The sequence below is a fragment of the Sus scrofa genome, chromosome X, assembly GCF_000003025.6.
Source record: "Sus scrofa isolate TJ Tabasco breed Duroc chromosome X, Sscrofa11.1, whole genome shotgun sequence".
NCBI lineage: Eukaryota > Metazoa > Chordata > Mammalia > Artiodactyla > Suidae > Sus > Sus scrofa.
In genome coordinates this window covers 16,147,366-16,165,400 of record NC_010461.5, presented here as the reverse complement: position 1 = coordinate 16,165,400, position 18,035 = coordinate 16,147,366, and the positions used below count along the sequence as shown (strand labels likewise).

General features: G+C 44.8%; 1 protein-coding gene across 9 annotated transcripts in view; it reads left to right on the top strand.

Moving 5' to 3' along the window:
- SH3KBP1 (SH3 domain containing kinase binding protein 1) overlaps positions 1-18,035 on the top strand; it is a 342,082-nt gene that overhangs the window by 63,812 nt on the left and 260,235 nt on the right. The gene's annotated exons all lie outside the window — the stretch shown is intronic.

Genomic DNA, 18,035 nt, shown 5'->3' with positions numbered 1-18,035 from the left:
GCAGACCAGTATCCCTCGAGAGCACACACACACACACAAAATCCTCAATAAAGTATTAGCAAAACAAACAGGAACATATAAAAAGATTTGTGTACTGTGACCAAGTGGGGTTTATTCTAGGTATGGAAGGTGCTTCAGTATTTGAAAATCAGTTAAAATACCATATCCACAGGCTGTGGGAGGAAGAAATAATCACACAATCATATCAATTAATGCAAAAAAATTATTTGAGGTGTTCCCTGGTAGCCTAGTGGTTAAGAATTCCCTGTTGTCGCTAGTGTGGCTTAGATTCAGTCCCTGGCCCAGGAACTTCTGCATGCTGTGGGTGCAGCCAAAAAAAAAAAGAAAAAGAAAAGAAAAATCATTTGACAAAGTTCAACACTTTGATTCATGATAAAAACTCAGCCAAGTAGGAATGTAGGGAAATTTCCGCAGCTTGATAAAGAGCATCTAGAGTTAGCATCACACTACCTGGTGAAAGACTGAATGCTTCACCCCAGCCGCCCTGCCAGAAAAGCAAGAAGGCAAAGATGTCTGCTCACAACAATCTTATTCAGCGCAGTCCTGGAGATCAGCACAGTGTTGAGGAAAGAAAGAAAGGGCATACGAATTGGAAAGGAAGAATAAAACTGTCCCTGTTTACAGATGACGTGATTCTCTATGTAGGACATCCCCCCAAATCTCAAAAAATAACTTCTGGAAATAATAAGTAAATTCAACAAAGTCGCAGGATACAAGATCAACACATAAAAATTATTATTTGTGTGTCCTAGAAATGAACATATGGAAACCCAAATTAAAAGTACCATACCATTTATGGTCACTCCTTAAAAAATTGAAATGCTTAGGTATAAATCTAATAAAACAGGGACAGGGTATGTGTGTGCTGAAATTACAAAACATTGACGGATGTATTCAAAGGTCTAGATAGGGAGTTTCCTGGGGGTCTAGTGGTTAGGACTTGGTGCCTTCACTGCTGTGGCCCGGGTTCATTCCCTGGTTTGGAAAAATCAAAGAAATTAGAATAGGTAAAGCAATTTTGAAAAAGAAGAAGGCAGTAGAAAGGCATCTGTTCTGTGTCATGATTGACTTTACTAGCTCTCGTGATTAAGACGGTGTGGTATGGGTGGAGGGATAGGCACATAGGTCAGTGGAACAGAATAGAGGACCCAGAAATAGACCCACACAAATATGCCCAACTGATTTTTGACAAAGGCACAAAAGCAATTCAACAAAGGAAGGAGCCTTTTCATCTAATAGTGCTGGATCAATTGAACAGCCAGAGGCAAAAAATGAATCTCTACCTAAAACCTTACACCTTATAAAAATTATCTCAAAATGCATCATAGATTTAAATGTAAAACATAAAAGTAGAAAAGTTTAAGAATTAAACACAAGAGAAAAACCTGCAGGACCTAGGCCTAGGTGAAGAGTTCTTAGACATCACACCAAAAGAACATTAAGGGAAAAATCAATCGGACTTCTTCAGAATTAAAAACTTTTGCTTCGTGAAAAACTCTGTGAAGAGGATGAAAAGACAGGTTACAGACTGGGAGAAAATATTTGCTAACCATATGTCCGATGAAGGACTTGTTTAGAATGAATACTTTTCAAAATGCAATAGTAGAAAGTAAAAAAATCCAGTTAAAAGTAAGTAAAAAATGTAAACAGACATTTCACCGAAGAGGATATGCAGATGGAAAATAAGCACAATCTCAAGGAGATTGTATCAGTCAGAATGAGCAGTAGAATGACTAAAACAAAAAAATAGTGGTAATGCCAAATGCTGGTGAGGAGGCATTTAAGTTGTTACCAAGCCTTGGCTATTGTAAATGGTGCTGCTATGAACATAAAATATATACACATTCTTTTTCATATTCTTTTCCATTATGGTTTATCACAGGATATTGAGTATAGTTCCCTGTGCTATACAGTAGGACTTGATGTTTAGGTATTTTATATGTTGGTAATTTGCATCTACCAACCCTAAACTCCCACTCTATCCCTCCCCCAGTCCTTTGCCCCTTGGCAACCACGAGTCTGTTCTCTGTATCTATGAATCTGTTTCTGTTTTGCAGATAAATTCATTTGTGTCATATTTTAGATTTCACTTATAAGTGATATCAGATGGCATTGGTCTTTCTCTTTCTGACTTCACTTAGTATGATCATTTTTGGTTCCATCTATGTTGCTGCAAATGACATTATTTCGTTCTTTTTCATGACTGAGTAATATTCCAATGTACCACATCTGCTTCTTTTGATTTTTTAAAAGCTGTATTTTTATTAAAATATAGTTGATTTCCAGTGTTGTATCAGTTTCTGCTATACAGAAAAGTGACCCAGTCGTACATATATATACACACATTCTTTTTCTTATACTATCTTCCTTTCTGTTCTATTCCAAGAGATTGGATGTAGTTCTCTGTGCTAAACAGCAGGACCTCATTGCTTATCCATTCTAAATGTAATAGTTTGCACCTACCCGCCCCCTTTCATTTGTCAATGGACATTTAAGTTGTTTCCAAGCCTTGGCTGTTGTAAATAGTGCTGCTATGAACATAAGGGCCTGCACCCCCTTAATACCTTCTGAGCCCGAACGCAGCTCAAACTTTCCCAGGGAAACCTTCCTCAACCTCCTGACCCTTGTAAATAAATACTCACTTTCTGTGAGTCTTTGTGGTGCCGTATTTCTCTCCTCAGTAGCCCTTGTCACTCTTGGAATTTAAAATGTTTTGTGGCTGTTTGATGGGTGTTCCTCTTCCCTCTTGATCCCTGGCCTCTTTGCAGCATTGTGTCCTCGGTGCCCGGTGTGCAGCAGTGCTTTTCCACATTTGTTGAATGAGTGACTATCTTTGTTGCTTGTTTCTTGACAGTGGTGGTTATTGGCACCGTTGTGAACTTAGCCCTTACTCTTTGGATGGTAGTGGCATTGGCCATTTAAATAGCCCATGGTCTTAGGTTCTGACTTGCAGAAGGAATTATGGGCTGAGGGTTTCCTTTCTATTGGGAAGAAGAACCCCTGGGAAATGCACCTGGGTCAAATCCAGTGGTGGAGCTAGCGGTTGAGTTGAAGATGGCGTGCTGAGCAGTGGTTGCAGGCTTCCATGTTGGATTGATGCGTATGTTCTTTGTTTTTCTTTTTACCAGCTAGGACTTTGTTGCCTGCTGACAAGATGCTCCAGAACCCTAAATTGGGGGGGCTGTCATGAAGTATATACAGTTACACAGAAAATACATATGATCGGAGAGAAAAAAGCAGGCTCTGCATCATGTTATACAAACAACCAAACCATGTCTCTAGGGGGGGAAAAAAAAACCCTAAAATGTTAATAGTGGAGTTTTTGGTTTTTCTATTTCTAATAGTTTAAAAAGTTTATTAAAAGTTGAAAATTACATATTTTGATCTGATTTGTTTACTTTTCCTCATGGAAGTGTATTCATCCTTCATCTTCTTGTGATTGGAGTATCCCAGCTGTATATTACTTTTTCTAAGTTTTTTAAACATCCTCCATGTCTTTCAAGAGAATATCAGGTTAATGCGAGCAGCAAATGAGCAGGGTGAGTTGACCCCTTGCTCTGTAATTTGATTTGAACTTTTATCAGCTCTGTGGATGTCTGAGCGTGCAGTGATAAAGCATCTTTATTTTATCACAGACGGGGCCTCAGAGCACTGGTTTTGGAGTCAGAGGCGAGCTCTCCCACCTTGGCCAGGTTAGTTAAGCTCCCTGAGTTTCATTCACTCATTCATCAAATATTTATTGAATGTTCACCGTGTTATAGGCACCAGGAAAGACACTGAACAAATCAGACAAAAAGCCTTGTGCTTATGGAAATTATATCCTAGTGGGGTAGATGGACAGTAAGCCATAAACATAGTGCATATGTTGCATGGACTGTTGGAGGGGAAACCGGGGAGGAGGCCATGGATGTGGGGAGCGGGACTGCAGCTTATGCCAGGGAGGCCAGCAGAGGCCTCGCTGAAATGGTAACCTTTAAGTCAAGGCTTGAGGAGGTGAGGCGGGGAACCCTGTGGGAGAGAGCCTTTCAGGCGGAGGCAACGAAGGGCGCCTGCAAGAGCCCTGAGGAGGGAAAGGGCCGTTTGTGCTGGAGGAAGAGACACCCAGGGGAAGGCAGCAGGAGATGGGCTTGGAGGCCACAGAGCTCCAGACCGGGTAGGGCCACTGTAAGCCTTGGGACCCTAAGTGAGATGGGACGTAGTGGGGGGAGCTCGGAGCAGTGCGGGGCTGTGACTGCAGATGCTCCAGCTGGCTCCTCCTGGCTGCTCTGTGGACTAGAGACTGCCTGGGGCCGGGGCGGGGATCCGGGGGAGGTCAGAGGGGTGGCACGGCAGTGTGGAGAAGTGGTCAGGTTCCAGATATTTCTGAAGGTAGAGCCACCAGGATGAGCTTGGATGTGTGGCAAGAGAGAGAGAGAGAGATAGACAGACAGGCAGACAGACGGAGAAAGAGAAGAGAGAAGAGAGGGCTGACCTGAGGTTTTTGTACTGCACACCGGGAAGCGTATTGAGCATGTGAGACTGGATTTCAAGGCCACGGCCAGGCTAGAGATAGAACTGGGGAGTCCTTCAACACCCAGACTGGACGACGTCACCAGGGGAGAGAGTGTGGTCCCAGGAGAGAAGAGCCTTGGACACTGCAGACTTTGACAGTAAAAGCAGCGTTGAAACTGTCAGAGATGGTCAGAAGGGGAGGAGAGAGCCAGGCCAGTGCATGTTCTGGAAGGCAGAGGGAGGAGCTGCTTCAGGTCAGGGAGAGCGTGTGGCTGCCTGGGTACAGACTGTCTGGGTCCAGTTCATGTCTGGTGGGGCATGAACTGCAGAGGTGGTTCTGGGGCCCGGGGGCCTGGGCCTGGCTGGCTGCCCCTGGTGAGCAGCCGTGCAGCCTCAGATGGTTCCGGCTCCTCCCTCTCTGAAGCAGCTTGGGGACGGTACTAGGATCTTGGTAGAGTTTTTGTAAGCACTGCAGTCATTTTATTCCCAGGTCCTGGGAAACTCTGGGAACACAGAGATGAATAAAGAAGATTGTATGTGGAATCCAGCTCCATATTAATATTATTATGAATAATGACGAGCACCTCGTATAAGGGGAACTCATAGTAGGGATTTTTTCCCTCCCTTTCCTGAATGAGTCCAATTTTGGGCACATAAATGAAAATTTCTACTATTCCCAACCCCCAAATTAACACTCTTCTATTATGTTCATGCATTCAAGGAGAGAATATCCTTTTTTTTTTTTTTGACTTGATCAATATTATTGAAGCATTTAAACCACATTGTAAGAGTTACTATTTTAAAAATCAGGTTCACATGTCTGCCAAAGTTACAGATTCTTCAGGCTGATACATTTTGACATGAAAAAATAAAAATCAGTGTCTCTAAGAGCAGGAAGCTGAACATTCCAGGTTTATAGCATGGAGTAAATTTGATGCATTGCAGAAAATCTTTATTCAAGGAAGCCTTAAAGAATGTATGCCATCTTCCTAGGTTTATTGAAGAGCTCGAAGTGGAATAAATGGTAGTGGTTTGAAATAAAAATGGTTAGAATATGAGTTTTCATAAGTGAACAAGTGGCATGATAACTACACTCTTTTTAACATTTCAACTCAGCCTTTCAAGTTTTACTTGATGACTTTTTTTTTTTTTTTTTTTTTTTGTCTTTTTTGCTATTTCTTAGGCCGCTCCTGCGGCAATTGGAGATTCCCAGGCTAGGGGTCTAATCGGAGCCGTAGCCACCCGCCTACGCCAGAGCCACAGCAACGCAGGATCCGAGCCGTGTCTGCAACCTACACCACAGCTCACAGCAACGCTGGATCGTTAACCCACTGAGCAAGAGCAGGGACCGAACCCGCAACCTCATGGTTCCTAGTTGGATTCGTTAACCGCTGCGCCACGACGGGAACTCCCCTTTCTTTTTTTTTTTAAATAAATTTTTTGGAGTATAGCTGACTTAGAAAGTTGTGTTAGTTTCCCGTGTACAGCAAAGTAAATCAGTTATACATACACATATGCCATTCCTTTCCAGGTTCTTTTCCCATATAGGTTATCACACAGTATTGCGTAGATTACCCTGTGCTATTTGGTAGGTCCTTGTTACCTATTTATTTTATATATAATAGTGTGTAGATGTCAATTCTGCCCGCCTAAGTTATCCCTCCCGTCCTACATTTCTGCTTTGGTAACCATGAATTTGCCTTCAAAATCTTTGAGTCTGTTTCTGTTCTGTAAGTTCCTTTGTATCCTTTTTTTTTTTTTTTTTGCTAGGTTCCACGTATTAGTGATCTCATATGATATTTGTCTTTGCCTTTGACTGACTTCACTTAGTTTAGTAATTTCTAGGTCCATTCCTGTTGCTGCAAATGGCATTATTTCATTCTTTCGTATGGCTGAGTGATATTCCCTTTTATGTATACCTTCTTGATCCAGTCTTCTCTTGATGGGCATTTAGGTGGCTCCCATGACTTGGCTATTGTACATAGTGCTGCACTGAACATTGGGGTGCATGTATCTTTTTGAATTATTGTTTTCTCCGGATTTATGCCCAGGAGTGGAATTGCTGGATCATTTTGATAGTTCTATATTTAATGTTTTTAAGGAACCTCCATACTGTCCTCCATAGTGGTTGTACTAATTTGCATTCCCACCAACAGTGTAAGAGGGTTCCTTTTTTTCCACACTCCAGCATTTATCGCTAGTAGATTTTTCGATGATGGTGATTCTGACTTTTGTGAAGTGATACCTCATTGTAGTTTTGGTTTGCATTTCTCTACTAATTAATGACGTTGAGCATCTTTTCTCATCCGTTGACCTTTTTTATTGCAGTATAGTTGACTTACAGTTTTGTGTTAGTTTCAGGTATACAGCAAAGTGATTCAGTTATGCATGTATCCATCATTTTTCAGATTCCTTTCCCATATAGGTTATTGCAGAATATTGAGTAGAGTTCCCTGTGTTATATAGTAGGTCCTTGCTGGTTGTCTATTTTCTGTATAGTGGTGTGTATATGTATTAATCCCAAACTCCTAATGTATCCTTCCACCCCTTTCCCCGGTGATGACCTTTTAAAAAATCATATTTTCATTTGAGGTTTCTTTTTCAGGGTGCACGTAGAAAAATATAGGTAAAGACATCTGTAGCATGGATAATATTGAAAGGCCGATTTCCCGCCTTCCCCATAGTATACACACTGTGTGCTGGAAGAAAGCCTGCTGTGTTCTTGTCTTTCTACCAAGTAATTTCAGCCTTTTCTGCTGTGACCTGTGAGCTTGATCAGGTCACCCGCATTCTGCATGTCCTTCCTGAGGTCTGTGCCCGGGACTGAGTGGGCTTTGACCTGGAACAATTGTGCCAATGATAGAAGCTGGAGTCTGGGTTTATTAGCCCCGAGACCTTGGGGAAGCTATTTAACTGCTCTGCCTAGGTATCTGTTTCTTTCCTGTGAAATATGGCAATGGCTGCAATAGTATGCCTCCTTGCTAGTGTCCTTGGGAGGATCCATGAGATTATAAGTGCGGGGCAACTCAGAGCAGTGTTTGATACATGTTAATCAGTCAGTACATATAAGCTATTAATACTAAGTATTAAGCCGGTCTGAGAGACTGGAAAAATACACAGGTGGTGTTTGTCAGTGGGATGCTGTGGGCCGAGGTACCGAGATAGAGGGAGGGGTATGGGTTTATTTGTGGAAGGGGAGGTAACAGCCCTGGAGGATGGAAGTGGGGGTGCGGGGCAGGGAGGGCCACGGGCTGCGATGCCCTTCATCCCAGCCAGCCTAGCAGGAAGCTTCTGAGCAAAGACGTGCCCACCGAAGAGCAGAAGTGGGCAGAAGTGGGCAGAGCTGGCCAGGCGCTGGCACCCTCCCTCCCCGCCCCCCAGGGCAGTGATTGGCAGGGGCTGCCGGTGGGGCGTGGCCTCAGCCGGAAAGCAGCCGGGGATCTGGGGCAGATGCTGAAGGGATAAGACTTCTGTCCTGAAGGTGCACGTGGGCAGTGCACTCAAGGGCTGCCTGGGCGATGCTTTGTTTCACTAGAGTGTCTTAATTCTCAACGGGATTTGAGATAACGAGATAACGTACTCCCCCGTCCAGGCTCAGGGCTGAATTTCATCATCTTTCTGCCACCAAGGAAGGTTAGACTCGAAGTTCTTGAGGGAGGTTCAGGGAGGGAAAAGGTGAAAATGTGAATGTCTCTTTAATGTGTGGTTGCCACACGTATTAACGCCAAAGCCACACACAGACGTGTTGAGCTATTTGTGGAATGAGGTGCACGGCGCGGCCCGTTTTAGCCCTCGGCTGCCTCTTTTGCTCGCCTCGAAGGAAGGAGTGTTTCATTTGTTGTCATACTTCCTCTGGGACCACCAGGTTTTTTTCAAGAAAACCGACAGAGAGGTGATATCCTGTGTCTGGGTGTCCGGGTGGGAAACGAGGCGGCCTGGCCTCTGTTTGTGAGCCGGGAGGTTGTCCGAGCCAAACCACATCCTGCCCCGGCTTTCTTGAGGCAGGTGGTCCCAGATGGAGGCTCAGAGCAGGGAGCCCAGGCGCCCGACACGTCCTTCTCCCTGGAGGCGCGGGGCGCTGATGGCAGAGGGCCACGCGGCTCCCGGATGGCGTGGGGACGCCCTGGCCGCTGTCTCCTTTCTTCAAAGGAGGCAGGTCGGCTCATTGGCGGCCATGCCGAAGCTCTCAGGGCTGTCATTTCCCTGGCGGTAAAAACAAGGCCATGGTCAAGATCTGAGATAACTCAGTATCAGTACCGTGGGGGCCAGGTTACTACAAAAAAGAACAACACATCATGGAAAATAAAATTTTAAAAAATAACAAAATTGCGAAGATTTACTAGAGGTATATTTTAGTCATGACTGTAATAAACTCTAATTGGCATTGATGTCACTATCAAGATGTGCTAAGAGCAAGGCGGTGCGTGTTTCGATGGCATCTCATTGACCGCAGCGTGATGCCAGCTGCTGCAGGCTTTGGTCACTCAAGATTTGCTTTCTGACCACATACGATTTGTAGTAAGGAAACGGAATCCATGTCAATGGGTTGGCAGATTATGAGCAAAACATACAACTGTTTAAAACTGTCATTATTATCAAGTTATAAGTGCTAGACCCAGAGTCACACTATAATATTGGGGCCTTCATGGGCACACATAGAGAAGGAATCAGGATTATGGCTGTCATTCTGTAACTGTTAACAGCTTGGCTTATGTTCAATCTTTAATGGTTTCTCTCAGCTATAAAACCATGAGTGTGTGCACAACTTTTTTTTCTCTCCAAATCTCGAAACTGGAATAATTGCCAACCTGTCTGTAAAAAAAAAAAAAGAAAAAAAAATACATCTGCCACATGAAAGTAGCTTTAGCTCTTCTCTGTTGAATGAGTAATTATGACATTAGGCTCTGATGGCACATAATATGAATTTTGAAACATATTTGAATATGGAACATGTCAGGTTGGAGCATGTCAGGTTTGCGTGGTTTCAGCTGTTGAGAAATTGCTTCTATGTGCTTATTGATATATTTTTTTCAGAGAACACTGTTATTTGGTTCAAAATGTCATGACAGACCATCTCTTTGGTACACATAATCCATGCAATTATAGTGCGAGCTTCTCCCATCAGTGGTGGTTAAAAAAATCCATATACCTTTCTTCTCTTTTAGTCTCTGATATTTCCTATTCGATGTAACTCATGCTTTTATTTTAAAACTCGAATTTGAATGGGTTCCATTAATAGGTATTTTAAGGTGACCATTAAGCCGAAGGTGCTGCCAACTTACCACCTTTCTGCTGAACCTAGTGCCCGGCCCTCGAGCGGGAGATGAGATCTCATTTCGAGCCTGTTGCAATGCAGGGGTGTAGCTGATTTGTAAACAGCCCTGGTAACGGCAGAGCACAGTCGACAAGCGATGGCTCTCAGGCAGGGGGAAGTGTGTTATTTAGCTGTCTAACTGGTCACCCTGATTGCAGTTCTACCTGGGCTGCATCTAACACGGTAATTAAAGCTACAGACTCATCCTTGGTGGAGTCATCCCATTTTAGGCTCATTACAGACGAAGTCAGGCTTGTCTTCATTCATTCTAATAAAAGCCAAATGAGGATGCATCCACTTTACTAAAAATGATTTCCTTTTTCCCCCTTTTAATTGGAATGTACAAGTGAATGTACAAGTAAAAGCATAAAAATAATTAAAAGTCACTCTCTGTGCTAATGAAACTTACCGGAGGGCCCTCGTTGGCCTGTGCCAGGCATTTGCCATTCCCAGCCTGTGCGTGTGGTCACACAGGCTGCTCTCAGCTCTGTAGCCCATTGCGGTGTCTGTCGTGATGGCAGAAATTGGTAGTTTATTCGTTTCTGCCCATTTTTTGTTCCCAGAGTGGCAAGAATGGTCTTAAGTACAGAGAAGAAGTGTGTTAAATATTCATCTGGTTTAATTGAATTTAATATACAATCCTTAAGATTAATCTGAAGTTTTGGAGTCATTAATGGTTCATTTTTTTTTCATAGCACATAATTTACTTGCTATTATCTAAGATGGTGAATTATTTAAGTAAAAAGGGAAAGTTCTTTCCATGAGATGGATTTTACCAAGCCGTTGCTGCTTTCATTTATATTCGATTACTGCTTCCATTTATATTCGATTACTGCTTCCATTAAATTAGGAACGCGGGTAAGAGGAGGCGTGGCATTCCGAGGTTTGTGATGTTCCTTTCCCAGGCGTTGCCTGACATGCTCCAGCCTAGGATCCAGCACTCCCCGGGTGACCCGTGCTCCACGGGCGCATGCATCAGTACTTTTGCATTTCCATGAATGTGAATGATATTGGTTGGCTCTCACTGTAAAGGACAGGGAATCAATTAACATGTAATTTTGTCATATACTTTGATTTATAAACAGGCACACATAAATTGTTCTCAGGACATGCATTTTTCTCTCTTAGTTTCTTCTTTCACTTCTGTGCCGAATTTTAATGGTGTACTGAGGTGATTTATATTTTTTCATAACGGTTTCGGAAGTGTTGCCAAAAATGCTGGTTGTTTTTAAAATGTAGGTGATTTCTGTATACTGTTGAACAAGAACCAAATGCTGTATATAGGCGTCAGTCTATTTGTGTGATAGTACTATTTTCCACCGTGGCCACCTACACCTTGATTTTGAAATGTTACTGAACTATTAAAATATAGACGAGCATGAGAATATAAACAACAGCTACCTACCCACCCCCCTCATTTTATCAAATGTTACCATTTTGTCATACTTACTTCTGATTCTCTAAAATAATCAGTAAGGGGACTTCTGGTTTCAGTTCAGAGATGTAGAGAGCTGCAAAACCGTCCTTCCCACGCTTAGAAGAAAAAAAAAAATGCTGGACAGCCTAGAAATGAACAGATAACTCAGTCCGCAGAGCAAACAGCCATTTCAAAATCTGCAGAGAGGGGCCCCCTTTCTCATAAGACATAAGACTTTTGCTTACTAGAGATAGCGGCCACCAGACACCATAGAAGTAGGTAGAAAGACAAAGCTGAAGTCTTGCCAGGTTGCTGGAGGCTGAGCGTGGGCCAGCTCAAGCAACACGCTAGCTTGAGTGTGAAGCTCCTGGGACAGCAGTGGGGTAGAAGGGGGTCCCACCCTTTCGCAGGCTTTTCCTCCATTAACCCCTCCTGGCTCTCACAGGGAAGACTAAGGGAAATGCAGACATAGCGCGTGGTGAGGACTGGGGGTACTAGCTCAGGAGCCACTAGATCAGAATCCACTCCCATCCTTGTCCCTTAAGGCACAAAAGGCTTATTCTGCGGTGGGGGTGGAGGGGGGATATGGTCTGAGGGCACAGGTGAAATATGACTGCAGCTGGAGGAAGGAATTCTACTCAGTCCCACCCCCCACCTCACCTAATAAAAGGCGGGGGGCGGGGGGCTCAAGACTGTGGACCGAGAATGCTGGTGGGAAGCCCTGTAGCTCAAGGAAAGGGCTGGTGGTGCTCTTTCCCTGGAGGAAGGGCAGAAGCTAACCCCTGCCCACCTAGACACGGGCCCAGGCCCGATGCGCCCTCCGAAGACCAGGGCTTAGGATGTTCCAGAACCTGCTCTCCTCCCAGCGTGCTCACAAGCCTCCAGGAATAACAGCAGGGAGAGTTGCTAGAGACAGGCTCTCTCTGGGGATGGGGAGCAGCCCAAAGGGAATCCCCAAAGCCGAGAGGGGGAACAACAACAACAACAGACCACTGGAGGAATCCGAAGTTGCCGTCGTCCATAAGAGCAACGCACCTCAACGTGGCCCAACTCCCAGCTGGAGTGACATAAATCCCCCCACCAAGGGCTCATTTCCCTCAGTAGCTACCACCGTATACAGAATGTCTGGCTTTCAGCCAAAAATGACAAGCCACGCCAGAAGGAAACGAAGGCTGGAGAGACAAAGCAGTCATCAGAAGCAGACGCAGATGTGTCCCAGCTCTTGGAACTGTCAAACCAGGATACACACATGTATTACCTAGCTCTGTCCACTGAGCGCCCTTCCTGTGCCAGGTGCCATTTAGGAATGCCCTTGAGGAGATCTGTGCCCTTAGGGAGCATACATTCTGATTGAGGAAAGAGAGCATAACGGCAGACAGGCAAAGGAATTATGGATGGTGAAATGTGCAACCAAGAGGTGGAGGAGGGGGAGAGGTCAGAGTGACTGGCTGATGGAGTGCATGGGCTGTTTTCAACCAGGCGCTGCTTGGGGGAGGGGACATTGTAGCTCACACCTCAGTGATGGGGCAGCTCAGCTCCTACCTTTACTAAGAGCCTTCTCAGTAGAGAACAGCAAGTGCAAAGGCCCTGAGGCATGAGCAAGCTCAGGCCACCTCATTTTTAGAAGGTTACAGCACTATGGGGATGTTGCTGATGAGAGCGGCCCTTGTGGCTGTGTCACTATCAAGGCTGCCAGAGAAGAAGTAGTGGGTGAGTTCCCTCCTGTTCACATTCTTCTTCTCTTTTTTTAAACACAGACAGGAATTAATTCTCTCCCCCTCCCCACCATTTTGAGGGCCAGGGAGGGTCTATTATATCTTTAAAAAAACCTTTTTTTAAAAATTATAGTTGATTTACAATGTTCTGCCCATTTCTGCTATGCCTTCTTTACAACCACTTCAGGAGCTGGCGTAGAGTGAAAAAGGCATGCGAATTCTTCGATGTTGTGAGTAGAAGCCTTATTATTTATCCAGTGGAAGTGCATGCCTTACTCCTCTTCGCATTTGTAAAGAATGCGCTTTCATTCAGCTAATCTTTGCCTCTCACCCCTACTCCAGGTAGTGATTTCAGGGTAGTATAGGAATATTACAGATGGGAAAACTGAAGCCCAGAGAGGTTACCTGCCTTGCAAGATTGCAGATCTATTAAAGGTCAACCTTAGTATTTAAACCCCAGCAGCCCGACTTTGCTTGATTACCTTGTAAGAGCGGGAAGGATGGGGATTCTTAAAACGCCGCCCCCCCCCAAAAAAAACCCCAAACTTATGGTTACCAAAGGGGAAAGGAGGGGGAGATACATTTGGAATTTGGGATTAACAGATACAGACTACCATATATAAAATAGACAGCAAGGACCTGCACAGGGAACTCTACTCCATGTCTTGTAATACCCTCTAATGGAAAAGAATCTGAAAAAGAATATATATGTAAGTGAATCACTTTTCTGTACCCCTGGAACATTGTAAATCAATTATACCTCAATAAAAAATTTAAAAATGAAAAAAAAAACATGAGCCTCCGTGGGAAAAAAGAACATTACTATTTAAACCTTATGGTCACTCAGTGTATGTTCAAGTGTCGACTAGTGAAATGGCCCGGGGAAATGGTATTTTTAAATGGTATTTAATAGATACACTTTGAATAATCTATCATTTCTTCATTTGTCATGAGGTCTTAAAAACAGACGAAAGTGGGTAGTTTAAATAGTTTCAACATCCCAATTCCGTGTGCTCTTACTACTACATATGTTACTATGTAGTATTAATACTGTGAAGGCAGTGTTGTCCGGCACTTGCCTACCCAAGACCTTCTGAAAATCAGCATTTGTGAGCTCAATAACTGTTATATCGTTGGTCCAGTATGCTGTTTTGTAGACTGCATTTTTCACCTACTCAAACGCTTTTCATAATTTTTTTCTCCAATACTTAATCTTTGAGAATAAATGTCATAATATAAATAAACCATTTTAAGTACACGATTTGAAAGGGAGAACTTTGCATATTCATTGATTTCTGCTTTTTTTCCTTGCCATTAGAGGAAAGAAAAAAAAAACCTTTCCCACAAGAACCTCTGTTGACACAACCAAAAGTTTGCTGGTATTTGGTAATGAAACATTCGTTGAAGGAAATGCAATCTGGGTGGAGTGTTCTCTAACCATTAGTAGTAACTGAGCACCTCCTGTGTGCATAGTTCTCTTATCTGTACCATTCATAGCACTGCATGCTAGGTGGGAAAAACAGCAACAGTTTATACAACGTTTCCCATGGACCAGAGAGGTTAAGTAACTGTGCCCAGGGGAGAACAGAGAGTCACTCCAGAGTTGGATTTGAATGTGTGGGTGGTTTAACTGCAGAGTCCATGCTCTCTTACTCCTAATTGTACTACATTACAGGGCTATAGTCTTGTCTGGGTTGCCTTGGCTGCATTAAAACAACAACATGAGGGGGTATATGAATCCATCAGATTCTGAGAACCTGCTGGGAAACTTGGCTGAGCTGGGTGTTAGGCTACTGCAAGATTTTTGCCTTTTTTTAAAAATGCAGCCACGTTCTCTTGGAACCACGACTTCCTGTGAATGCCTTAAGATGTTATTTGAACAAGGGAAATAAGCATATGAATTTTTAAAAAGTTTCTTGAAGTATATTGATTTTTTAAAGAATGGATGCAATTAGTAGTTCTCATTAGTCCTAAGGATTATTTGTCTTGGCATGCTTTGGTTCCACGTAGAGCTCTTTAATACTCAAAGACTTTGCAGGTTCTGCTGCTGGGCACGGTATAGGAGTCGAAGGTGGCCGTAGCTTTAGACATGTGCAGGAAGGCAAGTGTCGCTGCTGCCAGCACCAGTGGAAGAATGCGTTGCTTTAATTGAAAAAACAGGCTGTGTCTCGTCTTTTGACTCCCTTTACATTTAATCTGGCTACTCATGGTTTCTGGGACCTGGGACGGTGGGAGGCAGGGATCGGGGTTTGACTCTGTTGTTGATCAGTAAGATTCCGACAAGTTAGGGAATGTGAATTCTGTTGGGGACTTTCCACTGCTTCTCTCACTTGTGAAGGGGAAGCCAACAAAACACAACCTGGCAGATTCTGAAGCCAGGTGATGGTGGAGCCGGAGCGTCTCAAGATCTCTTGCACCTTACATCCTCCCCATGTTGTTAGAATGAAGATTCAGGGAGTTCCTGTCGTGGCACAGCAGAAACGAATCCGACTAGGAACCATGAGGTTGTGGGTTCGATCCCTGACCTTGCTCAGTGGGCTAAGGATCCGACGTTGCCATGAGCTGTGGTGTAGGTTGCAGACACAGCTCGGATCTGGTGTTGCTGTGGCTCTGGCGCAGGCCGGTGGCTACAGCTCCAGTTCAGCCCCTAGCCTGGGAACCTCCATATGCCGCGAGTGCGGCCGTAAAAAGACCAAAAACAAAACCAAAAAAACCCTCCAAAAAAACCCCAAAAAGAATGCAGGTTCAGATTCAAGGGGTCTAGGCTGGTGGGTCGGGGAGGCCTGAGATGGATGCGTCTTTCAGTAGCAAGGCTGAGGCTCACCCTTTGCACCCAGTCCTCTATTTTAGAGCTACCTGGATCCTCTTAATCACCTGGAAGAGTGTGAACACCATGGATTCCCAGGCTGCACACCAAACCGATTGGGTTAGAGTCACTGAGGCAGGTATTTAGAGAGAAGAAAAAAAAAACAAACTACTGAAGTGATTTGATAATAAATCTTCCAACTTGGGTTTTTTTTTTTTTCTGTGGGGGGCGGTGGGTGAGTAACGGCAGCTTTGAAAACTTTACTGTAGGAATCAGATTGAGATGTTTAAAGACAAACTTGCTGACATCCTAAGAGCTTCCTGTTTGATCGAACAACGTGAGAAATCTTAGCACCCCTCCCCCACTCCCTTTCCTCCCCCTCCCCGCAACCCCCACCCTGCAGGAGAATTGACTGGTTCTTGAAGATTCTGCCCAGACTAGCTTAAATCAAAGAGCACAGAGGGAAAAGGAGAGCACTTAATGGTTGGTTTGCTGACCTGCTTAGCATTAGATAATGTCTGTGACGGCTCCCGGAGTGCATCCAGGAAAGCCGGGGCCCAAATATGGAAAAGAGGAGTCATGATTATGAGGTAGGGCTCGAAATTACTGTCGAGAATGCTTGCTGTCATTTCGGCTCTTTCCTCTGCTCCTGGCTTGAGGATTTCATCTCGTGGTGTTCAGAGAGCCAGGACAAGCTAGGCAGGAGCCTGGCTTCGTCTTTGTGGTGATGAGGCACCAGTTCCACAGTGGGCTTCTGCCCACCGTGTGCCTTTTTCTTTTTTTGATCACTGAGACTCTCCAGGAACCGGCTTTTTAACGTTTCTTAAATTTTGCTATGAATCTTTTCCCCTGAGATCCTGCAGGCAGATGAGAGACCAGGTAGAGACGCTCTTGCCGGCGCTCCTCCATCTACTGGGTCCCTTTAAAACTATGTAGTCATGCTTTAAAACTAAGAGTTTCCCCTTCTTGTTATATTTGTGACTTTGAGAACCCTAGCTCCTTGACTCGTCTAAGGGTTAAAAAACCTAATAATCAGAAAAAGAGTCTGATGATCCCACTCTTCCTTTCTTGGGAAGTGTTTTTTTGGTTTGTTTTTGTTTTTTTGTTTGTTCGTTTGTTTTGCTTTTTAGGGCCACACCCGCGGCATATGGAGGTTCCCGGGCTAGGGGTCGAATCGGAGCCACAGCCACAGCAACGCCAGATGTGAGTCTCGTCTGCGACCTACACCACAACTCACGGCAACGCCGGATCCTTAGCCCACTGAGCGAGGCCAGGGATCGAACCCGCAACCTCATGGTTCCTAGTCGGATTCGTTTCTGCTGTGCCATGATGGGAACTCCTTTTATTGGAGAGCATATACACAGTGAGAGAGATAATGTGCACTGCCACCATCCCCTCGGAGTCAGGGTGCACTCGAGCCGAGAAGCACAAATGCTTAGCACGGTTGCAGATAAGGAGTTTCTCACAGGGTGGCATAGACACGTTGCGAGGGCCTGTGTCCCTCGCCGAGCTTGAAGTTGCAGCAGGAAATTGGGTGTGGGTGGGAGCCAGGCCACTCAGAACCTACCTCCGCCTCCCCCCCCCCCCCACCGCAACGTCAGTGACACAAGTGACCTGCAGAAGAAGCTGATGTCCTTCCCCAGAGAGAAAGATCCGACCCGTCCAGTGGGCGGCCATGGAGTGCATCGTCTGGAGTGCTGTTCCAGGCCCTGGAGTCCAGGCCGGTGGGAGAGACAGGCCCAGAAACACACGTTGCCCACCCATTGTGGTGAGCCCCCGGTGTGCTCAGGGAGCCCAGAGGGAGGGCACTTAAGCCTGGGCAGGACGGGAAGGCGAGGTTGGTGTAGAGGGCAGCCGAGGAAGAGGGAGCCCTGCAAGCAGAGACAGTGGGGAAGCAGTTTGTTGAGTTTCTGGACATGAGCATTCCAGTGAGTCAAACAGAAGTGGGCCAAGTGGGGTCGGGAGGTAGGGGACAGGAACCCTTTGTAAGGAATTTGGATTCTAGAGGGAATCGGGAAACATCGAAAGAAGGATTTTAAGCTGGGCTATGCTGCCATCAGGTGTGGCTGGAGGAAAAGGTCCTTCAACCTGTGACTTCTGAATGAGCGTCTGCTCCTGTGGAGGTTTTTTTTTTTTTAAATAGCTCTATTGAGACCTCATTTACATACTGTAAAATTCACCCATTGGCAGTGTCCCGTTCAGTGGTTTTTCGTGTATGTACAGAGTGGTGTAACCGTCACCACAGTCTAATTTTTGAACACATCCATCACC